Source organism: Saimiri boliviensis, chromosome Y (genome assembly GCF_048565385.1).
Source record: "Saimiri boliviensis isolate mSaiBol1 chromosome Y, mSaiBol1.pri, whole genome shotgun sequence".
Lineage (NCBI taxonomy): Eukaryota > Metazoa > Chordata > Mammalia > Primates > Cebidae > Saimiri > Saimiri boliviensis.
The window spans coordinates 14,768,556-14,789,608 of record NC_133471.1 but is presented as its reverse complement, the minus strand read 5'-3'; positions in this window follow the sequence as shown (position 1 = coordinate 14,789,608).

The following is a 21,053-nucleotide window of genomic DNA, read 5'->3' as shown; positions in this document are numbered from 1 at the left end:
AAGTCCTATGAAATATCTTTGTGTTTTTATCCTCTGACTATATATTACAATGGACCTGTCCTTGAATTATTTTGCTTGACCACTTCTGCTGTCAATGCTCTCAACTACATTTTTTTAATTATGTTGTGGTTTCTATCTTCAAAATTTTTGTTAGTGTTTTTCTCACATTACATTATCTCTCTGTCAAGTTTCGTAAATGTCTGAATCATTTGTGTTTTCCTGAAGTCCACGACATTGTCTTAAAATAACTGTTTTGAATATTTTTTCAGGCCATGTATTCATGCCAGTCTCTTTTGTGTCAGTCACCACTGGCACTTGTTTTTGACCACTTGGTGCCATAATGTATCTCTGATAAATCCTGATCCTTGTGATTATGCATTGATGTCTGCACGGTAATGCAGTTGACTGATTCAGTGTTCACAGTCTGGCTATTTTTGGAAATAAGTCTGTCCAAAAATGTATGGCAAGAAGAAGGAATTAAGTTTTAAGTTTAATTTCCTTAAGTTTAAGTTTAAGGGTAGCTTTAAGTTTATGATAGCTTCAGCCCTGGTAGCATTTGGGGGACCTTAATGTCTAGACATTGATGGCTGCAGTAATTTGGTTACTAAAGCTGACTCAGTACTGAGTTGAAAACTGGGAGCACTCAAGTACAGATTGCACCTATAGCCCACGGTTGAACACTGGGAGCACTCAAGGACTGCAACTGCCATGGTCTGCTCTTTCAGATTTATTCAGACCTGAGGTCACTTTAGTCAATCAGTAAAACTATTGACTGCACCTCTAGTCCATTTTGCTGAGGCCAATTTCTCATCTGTTTCTGGGATGGCTCTGAAAACTTGCCCCTTGGTATCAACCTCCCAAAGAGCTGGAGCGAGAAAACAGTCAATTATCAATCACAAGACCAAATCCTATGCTTATTCCCTGGAATCAAGAACCCTCTCAGCTCAGTCTCCTGAATAACTGGGCCTAGAGTAACGTGCCACCATGCCTGGCTAAATTTTGCAGCAACAGGTTTATAACATGTTTCCAAGGTCAGCCTTGAACTCCTGGGCTTGAGTAATCCACTCATCTCAGCCTACTAATGTGTTAGGATTATAGATATGAGTCACCACAACTGGTCAAATTTTACTTTCTAAAATTTAAATTTTAGATTATTTATTTTGATTCAGTCTTATTTCTCATAAATGAAATTTACAATGCTAAAGATTTAGAGTTTCACTTTGAGTTTTTCTTAAAGAATAAATGGAGTGTTGATACTCATTTTCTACATAGTCTTAGAAAATAAAAAAGTAATTTAGATGAGAAATGACAATTTGATCACTTTTTGTTTTCTGGCTTCAGTTCATTGTTTATGAAGAGTGTAATTTTTTTTTTTTTAACCTGCCTGTATATTGCAACGAATTTTTAGTCTTTCTACTAAATACAGTATGAAATTATTTGAACAGATTATGCAACCACTTCATAACTTAGGTTTTCTTCCATATCCTTATTTGTCTAATTATTTGAAGAACAATGTTGAAATTAAATTAATTTTGCTCTACTTCTGAATATATACTCCAAGGATAGAAAATTAGTAAGTCAAAGAGATATTTACACTCCTATATTTATGTTACCATTATTCACAATAGCCAAGACAGAAAAACAACCCAGGTGCTCATCAACAGATTAACAGATTGTGTGACACATACACAATGGACTATATTATACAGCCTCAAATAAAAGGAGGAAGTTCTGTTATTTATTTATGACAAAATAAATCAAGTTTGAAGTCATTATGCTGAGCGAAATGAAACAGGCACAGAAATACAAATATGGTATGATCACAAATATGTGTGAAATCTAAAATAGTTGAACTCATATGCCAGGTGTGGTGGTTCCTGCCTGTTACTCTAGCACTTTGGGAGGATGAAGTGGTTTTAACACTTCACATGACAAGTTTGAGGCCACAGTGAGCCACAGCTGTGCCTCTGCACTCTAGCCTGTGAAGCACAAGTCCCTGATTTTTCAAACACTCAAAGGGTAGTCAGGGATTGGAGTATGAGGTGGTGATGGTAGTGGTTAGGGAAAATGAAGATGTTCATGCAAGGGTAGAAAATTTCAGGGCGACATACAGAAGTTCTGGTAATCTGTTGCACAGAATAGTCATCACAGCTAATAAACATACATGTCAAAATTGCTGGAAACGCCAGGCATGCTGTCTCAGGTCTGTAATCCCAGCACACTTGGCAGCCATGGCAGGCAGATCACTTGAGGTCAAGAGTTGATATCATCACTAATTCCACAGAAATACAAACTACCATCAGATATTACTACAAACAACTCTATGCACACTGGCCAGTAAATCTGGATGAAATGGATAAATTCCTGGACAATTGCACTCTCCCAAGACTAAACCAGGAAGAAGTTGAACCACTGAATAGGCCAATAACAAAGAATCTATTGAGGCAGCAATCAATAGACTACCAAATAAAAAAAGTCCAGGTCCAGATGGGTTCACAGCCAAATTCTACCAGACATACAAAAAGGAGATGATTCATTTTCTTCTGAATCTATTCCAAACAATAAAAAAGAGAAAATCCACCCTAACTCATTTTATGAGACCAATATTATCCTGATAACCAAAACCTGGAAGAGACTCAACTGAAAAAGAAAACTTTAAACCAATATGCATTATGAACATTGATGCATAAATCTTCAATGAAATACTGACAAACAGCATTCAATGGCACACCAAAACGTTAATCCATCATAATCAACTTGACTTCATCCCAGCGATGCAAGGCTTGTTCAACATACACAAATCTATAAATGTAATCCATCACATAGACTGAACCAAATACAAAAACCACACAATAATCTTAATAGATGCAGCTAATGCCTTTGAGAAAATTCAACAATGCTTCATGCTAAAACTTTCAATAAAATAAGTAGGAATGATATAGATATCTCAAAATAATAAGCCATTTATTACAAACACACTGTCAATATTGTACTTAATGGGCAAAAACTGGAAGCATTTTCATTGAAAACTGACAAAATACAAGGATATCATCTCTCACTCACTACTCAACATAGTATGGAAGTTCTGGATAGAGCCATCAGTCAAGAGAAGAAAATAAAGAGGATTTGAATAGAAAGAGTGGACATTAAATTGTCTCTGTTTTCAGATGACATGATCTCAGTCCAAAATACCCTTAAGCTGATAAGCAACTTTAGCAAAGTCCCAAGATACAACATCAATGTGCAAAAATCACAGGCATTTCTATACACCAATAACAGACAAACAGGTAAATCATGAGTGAACTCCCATTCTCAATTGCTACAAAGAGAACAAAATACCTAGGAATATAACTGATAAGCAATGTGAATGATTTCTTCCAGAACTACAAACCACTGTTCAAGGAAATAAGAGAGGACACAAATGTGGAAAATCATTCCATGCAAATGGATAGGAAGCATTAATATTGTCAAAATGGTCATACTGCCCCACACAGTTTATATATTTAAATATATTCTCATCAAGCTACCAATGACTTTCTTCACAGAATTGAAAGAAAATTGAAAAAAAAAAAAAACAAAAAAAACCTTAAATAATCTTTTCTTTAGACATACTACATAATTAACCTTTAGACACACAAAATAATTAACTTCTATACAGTTAGATACTACAACTACTGTGACTTTAAGGATTTAGTGAGAAAAGCCTTAGAAAATCAGATAAGGGTGGCACTGGGTGAATGGGTTGAGAAAATGTACACAAATCGCAGACAAACCCCAGAGCATGTATTTTCACAAGTGGGAGCAGGTAAGACTGCAGGTAGTTGAGTGAACTAAATGTGAGAGGGAAACAGGCAAAAGCACTGGTGAGTTCTGCATTCCTTTTCTTAGGTTAACAGAAAACCACTGTCAAAATTAAATTAGGAGAGTGACAAGGTAAAATTCGTGTTTGTATATGAATATTTTGCTATTATTATGTGAGACCACCAGTGGTGCCAGGATGGATCTGTACTCTTCCAGGGGGCTGCACTGAGGAAAAAAGTGCACCATGCAAGTATATCAGCCAGGAAGGTAAGCTCTGTATCTGTTCAGAAAAAAAATATTCTAGATAGAAGGAGCTTGGAGTCATAATTGCTCTTTATATCTGCCAAGGCTGTGAAAGCTGAGAATGCATCTCAGGAACAGTTTCAGAGAAAAAACATTGGGCTAACATGAAAAGAAATATTTTTCTCCCAACTGGGGCAGGTGTTAAAGTGAAATAGGTCTATGGTTAGTACTTCCATGTAAATATATATATATATATATATATATATATTTTTTTTTTTTTCCTGATTTGGTAGGTATGTGGTGGTAACCTGGGACAGTATTCCTGCTCTTGGTAAAACAAACTGGGTGATTATTCACGAAGCTGTAAATCTAGCACAGCCAAAATTAGTGGGGAATTTAGTATGAAGAAAAGATATACTAAATACTATTGTAAGATTTCTAGTAGTATAAAACTATTGGAAAGTAAACGACTTTTTACTTAAAAATGAAAAGGTTAATATCATGTCACTAAAGCAGAGATGGCAACATCAAATTTCATTATAGAGACTAAATTCAACCCCAATATAGCTGGGTGGAATCTGTAAAACCAAGTGCCCAGGTAAGGTTAGAAATGCTATGTCGGTATTACAGGTGTCACATATGTATGACAGGCATTAAATTAGTAATTATATGTGTTATATTAGTTTTATTATCTCTTTGTATTACAAATGCTATATTACTGAGTGTTATGTGAGTATTACAGATGTCAGATAAGTATTATAGTTGATTTATTAATATCACAGTTTTTACATTTGTATTGTAGATGATATATTGGTATTATGAGTATTACAGTTGATTTACAGGTATCAGGACAGCATTACAGATGCTACAACAGTGTTACCAATGTTTAATTTGTATTGTGTATTGTTTATTTGTATTGTATCACAGTTTGATTATGGGTTTTAGATAAGTAGTATGATTGTTATATTTGTATTGTGAATGGTACACTAGTGTCATGAGTGCTCTTATGCATTTATGAGTATTACATTTCTATTAGGAATGTTATATCACTCTTACAGGTGTTACATTTGTATTATGCATGTTAAAACTATGGATGTTAAAAATATGGATGACCGAATAGCAACAGCTCTGGAGCCCAGTTTCCAGTGAGAGAGATGCAGAAGTGAGTGATCTCCACATTTCCAACTGAGGTACCAGTTTCATTTCAATGGGACTACACTAGGAGGGCAAAATAAGGAAGGGTGGGTTGCCCCACCTGGGAAGTGTAACTGATTGGAGGATCAGGAACTTTAACTTCTCGGCAATCTGGTTCAGATAGTGTGTTTCTTCCATGGCCATTGCAAACCAGAGTCCAGGATAATGCCGCTAAGCTGAAAAGCATCCTAAGTTACTAACACAGATCTTAGCAACAGCCATGGCTGGCCAGGTACCAAGAGTTCTTGGCACAGATCTGGGCAGAGGCTTTGACTAGTGACAAGAGCACCAGCAGAATGGAACTACCTGCCTCCCTGAAAGAAGGAGAGCTAAAGGCAGGGAGACAGGTGATATGGGTTGGCAGGTCCCACCCCCACAAAGACCAGTAAATTGAAGCCCTCTTGTTTGAGAGTTTCACAGCCAGCACAACAGTTCAAACTTGACCTGGGACAATCAAGCTCAGTAGGGAAAAGGGCATCCATCATTGCAAATGGGGTTCTAATCTCACCACTGCCTATGTAGCTAAAGTCAGAGGAAGCCTAAACAGAAGCTGAGCCAAGTCTGAAGCAGCCCAGTAACACCTCTGCAGGCAGACAAGGGACAGACTGGTTCCTCAAGAGGCTCCCTGACACTTGATAACAAAAAACCTCATTCAGCAGAGGAGCATGTTAGAAGAAAAAAATAAAATAAAATAAATAAATAAATAAATAAATAAATAAATAAATACTTCAATATAAAAGGAAAGAACATTCACTCACAGATTCCTTTTGAAATCACTAACTTCAAAAATTAAAAGCAGATACATTTGCAAAAAATGGGAAGAACCAGAACAAGAAGAATGAAATAATCAAAGTCCACAATGTCTCTCAACCTCCAATGAATCACAGCTCCTCAACAGCAAGCAAACAACACTAGATGGAGAACATATTTAATGAATTGACAGAAGCAGGCTTCAGAAGGCGGGTAATCACAAACTTCTCAGACCTAAAGAAAAATGTTCTAATTCAATGCAAAAACCTTTAAAAAATTAGAGAAAATGCTTATGAGAATAATCAAGTTAGAGAAGAACATAAATTACATGATGGAGCTGATAAACACAGCAAGAGAATTTCTTGAGGCATTCACAAGTTTCAACAGTCAAATCAATCAAGCAGAAGAAAGGATATCAGAGATTGAAGATGAACTCAATGAAATAAAACAAGAAGACAAAATTAAAGAAAAAAGAATGAAAAAAAATTAGTTCAACCATTGTGGAAGACAATGCTAATTTCTCAACGATCTACAAAATAGAAATTCCATTTGACCCCACAATCCCATTACTGGGTATTGACCCAGAGGATTATAAATTGCTCTATTAGAAAGACACATGCACACGTATGTTTGTTGTGGTGCTGTTTACGATAGCAAAGACTGGAACCAACCCAAATGCCCATCAGTGAAAGACTGAACAAAGAAAATGTGACACATATACACCTGGAAATAGTATGCGGCCATAAAAAATGATGAGCTTATGTCATTTATAGAGACACGGATGAATCTAGAAACTATCATTCTCAGCAAAGTGATGTAAGTACAGAAAACCAAACACTGCATGTTTTCTCTCATAAGCAGGTGATGAACAATGAGAATAGTTGGGCACAGGGAAGAGAACAACACTCACTGAGTAGGTGGGGGGAGGGGAGGAAAGAAGAGGGACAGAAGGAAGCAAGAATGATGAGGAGGGATAACACTTGGAGAAATGCCTTATGTAGGTGATGTCGAGAGGTAGGAAGGAGGCAGAGAATCACCATGGCATATATGTACCTATGCAACAGAAAACCACCATGGCATGTATGTACCTATGCAGGATGCAGGACTTGCACATATATGGCAGAATTCAAAGTACAATTAAGAAAAAAAAAAAAAAGAAAAAGAAAAAAAAAAAAAAAAGAAAAGAAATGAACAGACCTCCAAGAAAATGGGATTATGTAAAAAATCTTAATCTGCTCTTGATCGGTGTAACTGAATGTGACAGGGAGAATGACTCCAAGCTGGAAAACATTCTTCAGCATATTATCCAGGAGAACTTTTCCTACCTAGGAAGACAGGGCAATATTTAAATACAGGAAATACAGAGAATATCACCAGGACATTCCTCAAGAAGAACAAACTCAAGGCTTACAATTGTCAGATTCAACAGGGTTGAAATCCAAGAAAAAAAATGCTAAGGGCAGTCAGAGAGAAAGTTTGGGTCACCCACAAAGAGAAGCCCATGAGACTTACAGTGGATCTCTCAGCAGAAACCATACAAGCCAGAAGTGAATAGAGGCAACATCTTAAAATAAAAGGTTTCAATCCACAATTTTATATCTACCCAAAGTAAGTTTCATAAATTTCTCTTTCACTTATGAAGTGAATAAATGCAATTATTTATGGATAATCAGATTTTTTTACCACCAGACCTGCCTTAAAATAGCCTCTGAAGAAAACACTAAAAATGAAAAGAAACAAACAGTACCAGCCACTACAAAAACCTACCAAATGGTAAAGACCAATGATGCAATGAAGAAACGACATCACCTAATGGGCAAAGCAACCAGCAGTAACAAAATGGCAGGATGAAATTTACACATAATAATATTAACGCTAAATGTAAATGGCCTAAATGCCCCAGTCAAAAGACACATACTGGGAAACTGAATAAAACGTCAAGGCTCATCAGTGTGCTGTATTCAGGAGACTCATCGCATGTAGAAAGGCACAAACAGACTAAAAATAAAGAGATGGAAGAGTAGTTACCAAGTAAATGGTGAGCAAAAGCAAGAAGGGGTTGCACACCTCGTCTCTGATAGCATGTACTTTAAACCAACAAAAATCAAAAGAGACAAAGAAGAGTATGACATAATGATAAAACAATCAATTCAAAAAGAAGAGTTAAATATTCTAAATATGTATGCACCCAATACAGAAGCACCCAGATACATACAGCAAGTTTTTAACGACCTAAAAAGCGGTTTAAACTCCCATACAATAATAGTGAGAGATTTTAACACCTCACGACTGATATTAGACAGATCAACAAGACAGAAAATCAGAAAGGATATCCAGGACTTGAAGGCAGATCCAACCAAAAGAATCTAAAAGACACATACAGAACTATTCTCCCCAAATATACAGAATATACATTCTTCTCACCACCACATTGCACTTACCCTAAACTTGACCACATAGTTGGAAGTAAATTACTCCACAGCAAATGCAAAAGAATGTAAATCATAACAATCAGAATCTCAGACAGCAGTGCCATCAAATGAGAACTCAGGATTAAGGAACTCACTCAAAACCTCATAACTACATGGAAACTAAACAACTTGCTCCTTAATAAAGACTAGATGAAAAATGCAATAAAGTCAGAAATAAAGACTTTTTCAAAACCAGTGAGAATGAAGACACAACATACTAGCATCTCTGGGACACACTTAAAGCAGTTCTAGTGCTAGAGAGAAATTTATAGGATTAAATTACTACCAGAGAAGTGAAGAAAGATATAAAATTAACACCATAAAATCATGAATAAAAGAACTAGAGAAGTAAGATCAAACAAATTCAGAAGGTAACCAGAAGAAACAACTAATATTAAAGCAGAATTGAAGGAGAGAAAGACACACTAACAAAACTCAAAAAATCAATAAATTCAAGAGTTGGATTTTAAAAAAATACCAAAATCAACTCTTAGCCAGACTAATAAAAAAGGAAACCACAGAATAATCAAATAGATGTAATAAACAATCTTAAAGAAAATATCACCACTGATCCCACAGAAATACAAATTATTATCAAATATTACTACAAACTCCTCCATGCAAGTAAACCTGTAAATCTAGAAGAAAGTGATAAATTCCTGGACACTTACACCCTCCCATGACTAAATCAGGAAGAAGTAGAGTTCCTGAGTATATCAATAACAAGGTCTGAAGTTAAAACATCAATTAATAGACTATTAACAACAACAACAACAAAAAACAACAACAACAACAACAATAATCAGGAACCAAACAGGTTCACAACTGAAAATCAAGCTGATACTATTTCTTCTGAAACTGTTCCAAATAATACAAAAAGAGATAATACTCCTTAACTCATTTTATAAGACCAATTATATTCTGATGCCAAAACCTGGTAGAGGCACAGCTAAGAAAGAACATTTCAGGCTAATATCCACGACAAACATTGATGCAAAAATCTTTAATAAAATCCTTCAAACTGGATCTAACAGCTCACCAAAACGCTTATCCATCAGGATCAAGTTGGCTTGATGTCAAGCATGCAAAGCTGGTTCAACTTTCACAAATCTATAAATGTAATCCATCACATGAACAGAATCAAAGACTGAAACAACAAGATTATCTCAATAGTTTCATAGGAGACCTTCAATAAAATTCAATAGCCATCTTTGCTAGAACTTTCAACAAAATTCAGTAGTTTTTTTATGATTAAAACTATCAATAAATTAGATATGGATGAACTGTATCTCCAAACAGTAAGAACTATTTGTGAGAAACCCCCAGCCAATATCATACCTAATGAGCAAAAACTGTAAGCATTCATTTTGAAAACAGGCAAACAACAAGGATGTCCTCTCTCAACGCTCCTATTCAAAATAGTATGGGAAGTTCTGGCTAGGGCTGTAAGGCAAGATAAATAAATGAAGCATATTTGGATAGAAAAAAAGGATGTCAAATAGTTTCTGTTTGCAGATGGCATGCTTGTATATTTAGAAAACTCTGCTGTCTCAGCCCAAAATCTCCTTAAACTGATAAGCAACTTCAGCAAAGTTTCAGGATACAAAATCAACAGTTAAAAATAGCAAGCATTCCTATAAACCAATAATAGGGTCAAATCATGAGTTAACTTCCATCCACAATTGTTACAAAGAGAAGCAAATACTTAGAAATACAAATAACAAGAGACGTGAAGGATTTATTCAAGGAGAACTACAAATCACTGCTCAAGTAAATAAGAAAGAACACACACACATGAAAAATCATTCCATACTCATGGCTAGAAATAATCAGTATCAGGAAAATGCCCATACTGCTCAAAGTAACTTACAGATTCAGTGCTAACACCATTAAGCTACCAATGACTTTCTTCAGATAATCAGAAAAAAAAGATCCTTAAACTTCATATGGAATCAAAAAAGAGCTCACATAGCCAAGAAATTCTAAGGAGGGGTAAAAAAAGAACTGAAGCTATTACCCTACCTGACTTCAAACTGTATTACAAAGCTACTCTCATCATAATAGCATAATACTCATACCAAAAACAGAGATATAGTCCAATGGAACAGAACAGATGCCTCATAAAGAATGTCACAAAACTGTAACCATCTGATCTTTGATAAACCTGACAAAAACAAGCAATAAGGAAAGAATTCCCTATTTATTAAATGATGTTGAAAAACCTGCTGAGTCATATGCAGAAAGCTGAAACTGGATTCCACCATTAAACCTTATACAAAAATTAATACTAGTTGGACTAAAAGTTTATACATGAGACTTAAAAAGCACTTGAAGAAAACATAGGCAATGCCATTGAGGACATAAGCAAGTACTGCATGACTAAAACAGCAAAAGCAATGTCAATAAAATCCAAAATAGACAAATGGGATCTAATTAAAATAAGAAACTTCTGCACAGCAGAAGACACTATCAACAGAGTGGACCAGCAACCAACAGAATTTATATATATATATATATATATATATATATATATATATATATATATATATATATATATATATATATAATGCAATCAACCCATCTGACAAAGGGCTAATATCCAGAATTTAAATAACTTAAATTTACAAGGAAAAAAAACTCCATTAAAAAGTGGGCAAGGAACATGAATAGATACTTTTCAAAGACAGATATTTGTGCAGCCAGCAAACATGAAAACAAGCTCATCATAGCTGGTCTTCAGAGAAATGCAAATCAAAACCATATTGAAATACGATCTCATGCCAGTTAGAATGGAGACCATGAAAAACATCAGTATACAAGAGATGCCGGAGACAATGTGTACAAATAGAATGGCTTTTACACTGTTGGTAAGAGTGTAAATTAATTCAACAGTTGTGGAAGACAATGAGGCAATTTCTTAGAGATCTGGCACTGTTCACAATAGCAAATACCTGGAACCAACACAAATGTCCATCAATGGTAGACTGGATTAAAAAACTGCATCACATATACACCATGGAATTCTATAGAGCCATAAAAAATATTAGTTCATGTCTTTTGCAGGAATATGGACAAAGTTGAAAAGCATGATTCCCCACAAACTGACACAAAATCAGAAAAATAAGCACTGAATGTACTCATTCATCAGTGGGTGTTGAACAATGAGAACACATGGACAAAGCAAGGAGAACATCACACACCATGGCTTTGTGGTGCTATTGGACGAATCACAGCAGGGGGAGATATTGGGGAGGGATAGCATTAGGAGAAAAAGCTAATGTAGATGACAGGGCAATTTATGTAGGAAACCACTTCCAAAGCACGTGTATATCTGTGTAACAGACCTGCACGATCTGCATAAGTACTCCAGAACTTAAAGTACAATAAAAAACTTATATATATGTATTGATATATAGAGATATATGTATATGTGCATATATAAGAAATAAAATAAAAAATATATATTTTATTATACTTTTGGTTCTGCTATATATATATATATATATATATGTATATATATAGAGAGAGAATAAAATAGACATAGATAAGCTTATATATACATTTTTATATAAATAAATATATATATACATATTTATAAAAATAAATACATGTATTTATATATACATATATAAGCTTATGTATATAAATATATTTATATAAATAAGCTTACATATGTATATATACATATATTTATTTATATAAATATATACATATATAAGCTTATATATGTCTATATAAATACATATATTTATTTATATAAATATAAATAAAAGACATATATAAGCTTATATATATGTATTTATATATGTGTATATATGTATTTATATACATATATATATAAGATTATATATGTATTTTATTATATATCTATACCTATCTATCTCTATATGTTGCTGAAGAAAGGTAGAAAGGGTTATTAAGCCATATCTGAGTAATAATGCTGCACTCTAAGGTGGTGTGGCAGCCTGAAAGCCAGGTGGGTCTTGTAGCCAGAAGCCATTTTCTTTTTTTTTTTTTCAGTGAGTGCACAGAAAGAAATATAACCTAATCGCCAGTGTGATTTTAAAAGTCAATTTAGCAGCTGATGCTGGGTTGGCTGTGAGATCTGTAAACCACGCCTGCCCCCACAGTATTTGTTACACCATGTTGACCCTGCCAGAATCATGTGCAAATTTAGGCCACAACCTGAGCAGCTGCCTCCCCTCTGCTTTTCTCTGGCCCATAGGCAGGAGCAACTGTGGCTGCGGCATGTCCCCGTGCCCACGCATAGAGCTGAGCAACGATATTCCCAGTCTCAGCTTCTGGCCAGCAAGGATCAAAAGGGCCCAGGGGAAGTGCTGGCCTGCTTTGCCCAACAGGCACCTGCAGGTTTTTGCCCAGAGATAACAGTCACAGAGTAGAGAAGGAGCAGAAAGCAGAAAGCAAAGAGGAACACTTAGCTTTCCTGTGAGAAAGTATTTTCAGACTTTTGGTCTCTCACTCATGGGAGACGAAACCAGCATGGGTAAGTTAATAAGAAAATATCAGACTCCAAAAGGTTTTTACGGATAAATAATTTTTTTAGGACAAAAAAAAAGGCCGAGGCGGGGTGGGGGTGCCTGGGGGGAGGGGGGCGGGGGATGGACAAATTTACCAGAAAAAAACATTATCCCATTTAAAACTGAGCAAAGGATATAAACAGATAATTTTTAAAAGGAGACATATATGAGGCCAAGAAATATATATTTAAAATGCTTAACATTACTAGTCATTAGAGAAATGCAAATAAAAACTGCATTGAGATACCATCTCACACCAGTTAGAATGGTGACCATTAAATAATCTGGAGACAACAGATGCTAGAGAAGATATGGAGAAATAGAAACACTTTTACTTGGTGGGAGCGCAAATTATTTCAACCATTGTGGGAGACACTGGCTGTTCCTTAGGGCTCTATAAATAGAAATATTATTTGACCCAGCAATCCCATTATTGGGTATATACCCAAAGGATTAAAAATCATCCTCTTATAAAGACATAGGCGCACATATGTTCATTATGGACTGGAACATATGTGTTCCAGGCAAAGGCCTGGAACCAACCCAAATACTCATCGATGATAGACTGGACAAGAAAAATGTGGCACACATACACCATGGAATACAATGTAACCATAAAAACAAACAAACAAACAAACAAACAAAAAAAACGATGAGTTAGTGTTCATTGCAGGGACGTGGATGAATCTGGAAACCGTCATTCTCAGCAAACTGATACAAGAACAGACAATCCATCACCACACAGTCTCACTCATAGATGGGTGTTAATAAATGAGAACACATGGACACAGGGAGGGCTTCATTACACACTGCAGTCTGCTGGGGGGCTTTGTGATGGACAGTGGGGGATAGAGGGGCTGGGGAGAGATAACACGGGGAGAAATGCCAGATATTGGTGATGGGGAGATATAAATGTACGTACCTATGCAACAATCCTGCATGATGTGCACATGTACACCAGAAACTAAAGTACAGTAAAAAATATAAATAAATAAATAATAAGAAATATATTGTTTAAAAGTTATATTCTAAGACTAAAATTGTTTTAATTATATACCTGTTTGATACCAAATGTTAAGCTAGTGATCAAAAACAAAAACAAATCAAATCATGTTATTTTTTTCTAAATAAAAAATAGAATTCCAAACAAAACTATTGTTGGTGAACAAAGGCAGCTTTATAATTTAAAATATGAATTAGTTATTGCTTTGTCTATGTAATATATTTCAGTCAAACAGTCTACTATCTTTTTGAGGTTCTTTACCTATCCAATAGCTAGTGCTACAAGTAGAAGAAAAGCAGGATTGATGGTAGTGGGTGAACTAAAGACTGGAACAGCTGACTTTGCTCTTAGTTAATTACTTTTTACATATTCTTGGTGAATTTTTGATGCAAGGATGATGAAAACATCAATTAATGTTTAGTAAGTGAGTAAGAAAAACTAATCACAATATTATTAGTAGAAATCTTAGGTTAAAAACCATGTATTTTCAAATAAAATACTTTTAATTTTATTGGATATAATTAAGGATATTTTTGCATCTTACAAAAATTTTGCGTTTTCTCACATAAAAAAAAATTCTAAAAAAAGACCTAAGTAGTAATCAATAATGTAACTATTTTTTCCAGATTAGATTTTTAAGGACAGTTTTAAAACCTGAGAACTTTACCCAAAAGAAAAATAACATTCTTAATTAGCCTCCTCTTTTGATTGTATGCAAATGGAGATACATTTATTTTTAATAGAAAGTGAGTAGGTTAAAATTACATTATCTTGCTTGAATTATGAAACAGAATTAAAATGATTCATGTAAATATAGTACAAAAATAAAGTTTTGCAAGATGAATACTTTTATCAATTAGAAATTCAATCAAGGTCAAGTCATGATGGTTTACACCTGTAATCTCAGCACATTTTGAGAATAAGGCAATCAGATTAGTTGAGGTCAGAGGTTTGAGACTAGTCCGGCCATCATGATGAGTCCCCATAGGCACTGATGGTGCACAGCTCTAATCTTAGCTAATTAAGAGGCTGATGCAAATAAATAACTTTAACCTGAGAGGCAAAGGGTTGCAGTGTACCTGCCTTTCAGTACTGCAATCCAGCCAGAGGGACAACATGAGATTCTCTTCTAAGAATAAAAGAAAATATACTCAGTCAACTAAAAATTGAAATTTACAACTTATTTACTGTCATTCCAGTTTTTCAAAATTCCAATTTGTTGTTATGTCACAGTGTCTCAAATGAATTCTGGCTAAGATTTCCAAGTTACTATAACCTCTTCAAAAATGAATGCCTTTAAGTTTTATTTAATGACATTTCATATTTTGTTTCATGTCATATATGCAGGTTTATTTTATTTTTAAACTCTTTTTTTCCTTTCTCCTGCAGACCTTAGTTTGTGTTGTTCCCCTTCCTCATCTACGTGTCTTCAATGCTCAGTTCCAGTGTGTGAGTTTATATATGCAGTGTTTGGTTTCTTTATGTTTATTTGTTTCTGTGTTAGTTTGCAGAGGGGAATGGCTTCCAGCTACATCCATGTCCCTTCATAGTACCTTATTTTATTATTTTTTATTACTTCATAAAATTTCATTGTGTATATGTTCCACACTTTCTTTATCCACTCTGTTATTGATGAGCATTTGGGCCAATTTCATGTCTTCATTACTGTGAATAGTGCTGTAATAAACATACACAGGTCTGTATTCTTGTAATAAAATTACTGATTTGGGGGTGGACATTTACCCATTAATTAAATTGCTAACCTCAATGATATTTCTAGTTTAGATACTTGAAGAATCAACACACACATTTTCACAGTATGTATACTTATTTACACACTGCATAACAGTGTAAAAGCACTCCTATTACTGCACTGCCTCACTACAATATCTTGTTTTTGAGTTCTTAGCACCATTTTGACTGGCTTCACATGATATCTCACGGCAGTTTAGATTTACATTTCCCTAAAAATTAGTGATGTGGGGCTTTATGAGATAAAGACCAACAACTCTTTTCTTTCCCCAATGTGGCCACTTTATCAGCTTTTCAACAACCATTTTATCTGTGTTCTTGACACTACCCTGCAAAATTTAAAGTATGACATGCCTAACTTATATGATAAAGATAGAAAATGACAAGATGTTAGAACACCAGAGAGTCATAGAAAAATGAATCTCATATAAAATTTCTGAAAATTTTTTTAAAAAGTGATTTCTTATTTTTTCTTCAGAACTTTTTTTAGAATAGTGAATGTCATCAGTATTACTTCCACAAGACACAAACATATTTAGGTATTTCTGCTGTGGAAAAAGAGATTACTGCTGCACTTAGTGGAAGAGGCCATAAACACTGATTATTGTTCTACAATGCACAGAAGCAGCTCCTCATTAAATAATTTATATGAGTACACAGTGTCATTATCCAGGGGTCTGACATACTGTTACATTAGTAAGCTTTATTATCTACCTTAAAAATGCTACTCTGAACCCCAACGCCATATGTTTTAGAAATATAGACTTATGGAACGTAAGACAGTAGGAGAGCATATGAAAGAGACATCAATAGAATGAATGCAAATACAAATCTTTCGAATTTAATTTTTTTAAAAATTTGAAATATAATAATTTCCAAATAAGGTTTAAAATGTCAAATTGTAAAGCACTAAGTTTCTAGTATTTTGAGATCCAGGAGAAGTAAGGCATTTAAGCACAACTAGCTGTAATTCTTTGTCATGGGATTTTTGGAAATTACTTTACCAGCTGGCAACCTCTGTGGCCAGTGGTGCCTTTGTCTAAGTTTCTGTGTAGGCATGCTCTCTTTGTTCTATTCATTCTGCCTGACAGAGTGCACTTAGCTTGCATTATAAGCAAGTGTGGGATCTAGCCACTACACATATGCCAGTTGTGGCAGGACAGAAAATTTTAAGTGGCAACATAAGTTCCATCTCACTGAGTAGTAGGATCTGGACCAGAGATACTGCAAGCAGATTTCACAGTTAATACTGGTGATTGAGGTGATGCCCAAAAGCTTACAAATGCCAGAAACTGCAAAGTCTTAAAAAGAATGTCACAGGCCTGGGTATGAGAGTTTTTAGACCTGTGTACCCTAAAAGGCCACAGTTTTCCTCTTATTTTTGTTTTCTACAATGTGATGAGCAAGGGATATCTTTTACCATTATAAGTATTACAGCTCTTTTAGCTCCACCATTAGAGGATTTCAAATAATTGTTCTGCATACAGGAAGTCAGAGGTACATGGACAAGTGAAGAGTAAGCAACATAAAGAGAAGCATTATTGAGTGAAAGAACTCAGAACACTCCCCCATTGGGTAGTTCTCCCAAGATCAGCTGTCCTAATGAAAGTGCATTTCTCAGCAGAGAGACGGTTCAGAAGTGGGTAGCTCCTCTCTATAGAAAAGGTGTCAATAATTGGTGTCCAGCTTTCAGTAGAAAGGAGATCCTGGAGTGAGTGGCTTCTCCCTCCTACTGCTTATCTTATCAGGTGATAATCTCTCCACAGAGGGAAGACCCTGGAGTGCCGAGATTCTCTTTACATCTGGTGATGCCAATAGCTGCTAAGCCTCCAGCAGAGAGGAAACAGTAAAATGGGTAGCTCCTTTTTTTTTTTTTTTTTTTTTTTGTTTTTGTTTTTGTTTTGTTTTTTTTTCCCCAGCTCTCAGCAGAGCCTGTGGTGGGTGGCTCCACTGCACTGTTCATAGTCTTCACATCACCTCAATTCTCAAAAGAGAGAAGGAATTTGAGTTTGTTGCTCTTCTCTACAGCTGGTAGTCTAAAAAGTCCTAGAGTCTGGCTGAGTTCAGAAATTTAATGTGTTTCAAAAAAAAAAAAAAAAATCTTGTGATTAGATGGTTGGGCAGCAATGGTGAAAGAAACATGGAGTTCTATCAGGCTGAATTTATCAATTAGAGCACACAAAGTAAGGACTTTGCATTTAACGTGTAAGCTTGGGATGTAGAGGATGATCCAAAATCAGTGATATTTGGATGGTGGAATGGATTTGTCTTTAGACATACTCATCTTATATAGTGGGTCTAGAATACATATTCTTGACCAATGGTTTGTGAAACAGATTTGTGAGGACAGCACCTACATCTTTGAATAGCCTTGTACTTGTTTTTCTGTGTATGTCGGATCTGACAGTGGGAACCACAGTTACTCAACGACAAAATTTAAATACGATGAAAACAACTGGATCCTGAGGTAGCAGAGTCCAAGTGACAGCACTCACCTATCAAAAGCAAGGTGGGTGTAGCTAAGGGAAAGTGCAAATTAGAATGTTCTGACTCCTATAAAGCTCTAGCATTGGGTAATTAATCACAATATTAGGGTAGTAAAATTGATAGAAAATTTACTGCATTCATACTTAAGTTATACAAATGGAAAACTTTTTGGTCAAATGGAGACTATATTATTCTGAATTATTAAAAGAAGAATTACAGTCTTTCAATAAATTTTCAGGTTAGACCCAATTTAAATACCCAGAACCACTTGAATGAAGGGGAGGCCAGATCCTTTAGAGAAAAGACCCAACTACATTACTGACAATTTTTGCAGTGAAATGTTATTTCATCTTTTCCCAAGGACACTTGCAGCCTTTTACTGAGGTGACAGTGCATAAGAAAAATAAAATAATCAGAAGTTTTAAAAAGTATTGGACACTAGCTCTGAGGCAATATAAGATTCAGGGAAACCAAAATGTCATTGTGGTCCTACAGTTAAAGTAAGAGGTGATAGAGGTCAGATAATTAATAAGGTTTTAACTTAGGTCATATTATAGGTCTTTCATTGTTTCCCTGGATTCATCCTGTGGTCATTTTCTCATTGCCAGAATGCATAATTGGCACAGACATATTTAGAAGCTAGTGGAACTCCACATTTTCTCCCTGATGTGCAGGGTGAGTGCTACTATAATAGAAAAGGGGAAATGGAAGCCAAAGAACTGCCTCTACCTAGAGAAATAGTAAGTGAAAAGCAATATTACATTCCTGAGGGTACTGCAAAAATTAGTGCCACCGTGAGGAAATTCAAAGTCTCAGGAGTCATAATTAAGAGCACATTCTCATTTAAATCTCCAATTTGGTCTGTATAGAAGACAGATGGGTCTTGGAGAATGACAGTGGAATACCATATCTTAACCAAGTTGTGATTCAAATTGCAGCTGCTGTACCAGATGTAATTTTATTACATGAGCAAATTAATATATCTCCTGTTAGCTGATATGCAGCCACTGACTTGGCAAATGCCTTTTTCTTTATTCCTGTCTATATATTACATATATGGGATGTTACTAAGTATTATGGCATATGATCACAATAGATAATATATACTACTATATATATATATATATATATATATATATATATATATATATATTGTTTTATATGTGGGAGTTTATTATATGTTATATATCATATAATATGTATGATATGAGCTTTGAAAAAAAGTTGTTATGTTGGATAACAACCATATTTCTGCTAATACAACATATATACCAATGTCTGGATTTGACACTGTTTGCAATAATGTGTCTAAAGTGAATAGATATCCATTAGTATATTAAGCCAAATGTAAATTTTGTCTTTCTATTTTAGGCATTGAATAGCAACATGCTAATCGTGGAGAAAAAAAAAACAAGCTCTATATTGGTAGGAGATGTGCCTTTTGGAGAAGTCTCCAGGATCAAGAACAGAACCTACAGTCAGATGCCTAAATGGGAATCAATTGAGCTTTAAAAATATGTATAACAGCCATGTTAGCATTTAGCCATAAATGTGATGCTAAAGGCTAACATTTGAAACAAACTTTGATCCAAGTGTAAAAGATTTTATGTTGTATAAATTTATTTCCTTTTGAAATTTATCTTAACATTTTCACGTATTTTTCTACTGCTTTACTTTCCTCATTCATTTATCTATATTTTCTCTTACTGTCTAATATGCATTGTTGTGAGTGCATTTATTTTTTATTATTTTAGAACAAGATAGAGCATACATAATTCTAATCAAAGATGCTCATTATAAAACTTCTATAAAGTATTTTTTAAACAATACAAAATACTAGAGTATTAACCTTACTCAACAACTTTAGAAAAAACATAAATGAAACTCTGACCATAATCCTTGAAATATTGATTTTTCTTTGGCTTGCTTATTTTAATATTTTAGCTATTTTCATGTCATAAGGAAAATATGTACGCTCAATGTGTATGCATAACATAGTGTGCCAATGCACATATGTGCATGTGTATTATGTATGCCTTCCAGAAGTACTCAAGATTAGCTTTTTTTCAAATGCCATGGATTGAGTTTTCTCTCTTGGTATCTACAAATAGAGGCTGCCTAGTTCAATTTACTTGAGTTTTTAAATAGTTATCCTAGCTTGAATGAACTAAGCTTGACATAAGGTTTTTAAAAATCTTTCTGATTTACAGAAACAAAAGATTGTTAAGATATCTTCAAAATATAATATCAAAATATTCTAAATATGTGTTTTAAAAATTATTTTCTGGAGAGATATTTTGACATTGAATTTCTCAAAGATGCCTGAGATTATATTTTAGGATAGTTATCAAGACTTCTCAACCCTCAGCACTAGATGCTAGTAACAAGCTTACCAATTTCACTTCGAGTCATGAACAAGGCTTAGAGTGAAATTAAGATCTACTGACCTGAAGATTCCTGGAAAATCACGTTGACTGTCTATTACCGCTATGAACAATCTATAGCTGTTCTCCTTCCATATAGTCTGCTCCAGTCACAGTGACTTGGCAAATTTTTAAACAACTTAAGTAACCTTCTACCAGGAATCATCATACTTGTGGATCTTGCTGCATGCTTACGAGTATTCCCTTATTATTTTTTTGGATATTTACTTGAAAATATGTGAGCAAATTGTTATAAATTTGTTTTATATAAACTGAAATTTACTTTGTAATAGAGAATCTTACCTCTTATATTTTATACAGAATTGATTATCACAGTTTATTAAAAGCAAACCTAAAAACTTATAGCATAACCACTAAAACAAAAATCTAA